Source organism: Trichosurus vulpecula, chromosome 6 (assembly GCF_011100635.1).
Source record: "Trichosurus vulpecula isolate mTriVul1 chromosome 6, mTriVul1.pri, whole genome shotgun sequence".
Lineage (NCBI taxonomy): Eukaryota > Metazoa > Chordata > Mammalia > Diprotodontia > Phalangeridae > Trichosurus > Trichosurus vulpecula.
Window position 1 is genome coordinate 176,279,365 of NC_050578.1, and position 2,034 is coordinate 176,281,398.

Here is a 2,034-nt window from a genome sequence, read left to right on the forward strand (position 1 = left end):
CTCAGTGAAATAAGCATTTTTTTTCTCAATGTGATAGTCTGGCTGTGCCCCCACCCCCCAAAATGCTAATGCAATTTGAAAATGCATTTAATCATAAAGGTAAGGAAAAGCATAGTCAAAGTACCACTGTGATTTTTATTAATAAGGAAATATCTAGAGTATCCTGCTCTATTTGGACACCACATTTTAAAGGAACATTGCTGAATTAGAGCATATACAGAATAACATGCCCAGCATGAAGGAATTGATTTAAAAAATGATATTATGTAAATTGAAATGATACTATATAAGGTCATAAGAAGGAATTTGTGGGTGTTTACCTGGGAAAATAAGAGACTTGGTGGGGGGAAGGGGATTACAGCTGTCTTCTGATTTTTGAAGGGCTATGGTGCATGAGCACTCAGATGTAAGTTGCTGCAGAAGGCAGAATTTGAACCAAACAACTGAAATTTCAGAAAGATAGTTGTCATCTCAACAAAAGGAATACCTTTCTACTGACTGGAGCTGTCCAATAATGTAATGGGTTACTTATTGAGATACTGGGTTCTCTACCATCAGAAATCCAAAGAAACTAAATGGTCTTCTTGCAGAGTGTTGTCAACAGGATCTCTATATTGTTTGAGAAGGTAGACTGAGTGATACAAAGGTCTATTCCAATGCAAAAAAATATAATTCTCCTCTCTATATATATTTTTTCATATTTTACACTCCTGAAGTGACCCTGATTAGCCAAAGAAAACATTATTGTTAATCCATGGTCCAAGATCTTAGGACCATAGATTTAGGGTTGAAAGTAACCTTAGCCTTTCTGTGCTGCCCAGAAGAGGGTTCCATATGGTGTTGTTCTTGATTTCCTTCATAACTTTAAAGGAAAATTTTCACAATGTCTGGAGTCCTAGATGTATTGCAGATGAAGAAGGATGATGTCCTCAAATTCTTTGCTGCAATAACCCATTTGGGTGGCACCAAATTAGACTTCCAGATGGAACAGTATATCTACAAAAGAAGGAGTGATGGCGTCTACATCATTAACTTGAAGAGATCTTGGGAAAAGCTTATGCTAGCAGCACGTGCCATTGTTGCCATCGAAAATCCAGTTGATGTTAGTGGCATCTCATCCAGAAACACTGGTCAGTGAGCTTTTCTGAAATTTGCTGCTGCCACTGGAGCCACACCTATTGCTAGACATTTCACACTAGGCACCTTAACTAACCAGATCCAGGCAGCTTTAAAGGAGCCTCACCTCTTGGTGGTCACTAATCCTCAGGCAGATCACCAACTTCTCACTGAAGCATCATATGTTAATCTCTCAACCATTGCACAGTCCAACACAAATTCATCACTTTGCTATGTGGACACTGCCATTCCACATAACAAGGGAGCTCACTCAGTTGGTTTAAGGTGGTGGATCCTGGCCCATGAAGTCCTACATATGTACGGTACTATCTCCTGTGAACAGCTGTGGGAGGTTATGCCTGATCTTTACTTCTACAGGGATCCAGAGGAGATTGAGAAGGAAGAACAGGCAGTGACAAAGGAAGAATTTCAAGATGAATGGACTGCACCCACCCCAGAATTCACTGCTACTCAACCGGAGGTGGCTGATTGGTCCGAGTGAGTACAGGTGTCATCTTTGCCCATTCAGCAGTTCCCTACCGCAGATTAGAGTGCTCAGCCAGCTACTGAGGACTGGTATGCACTGCTCAGGCCACTAAGTGGGTAGGAACTACCACAGACTGGTCTTAAGTTTTACCCTAGATGCTCTAATGGTGTTGGAAAAATGCTGAAGGAAAATAAACATTGGTTTCTTAAAAAAAGTAAAAAGAAAGAAAAGAAAAAGAAAAAAAATGTAACCTTGGAGGTCATCTTATCTACATTGTCCTCTCATTTTATAAACAAGGAAACTAAGCAGAACCTAAATGATGTGATCTACATCGCACAAATTGTAGATATTGGAAATGAGCTTTGAACCCAAATTCTCTATCTCCAGAACTTGAATGCTTCTGGATGGCCACTGATAACATAGCTTTTTGT

General features: G+C 39.9%; 1 pseudogene; it reads left to right on the forward strand.

The window, feature by feature from the left end:
- Window positions 1-883: 883 nt before the first annotated feature.
- Window positions 884-1,618, forward strand: LOC118855528 (annotated as a pseudogene).
- The last annotated feature ends 416 nt before the right edge of the window (window positions 1,619-2,034 follow it).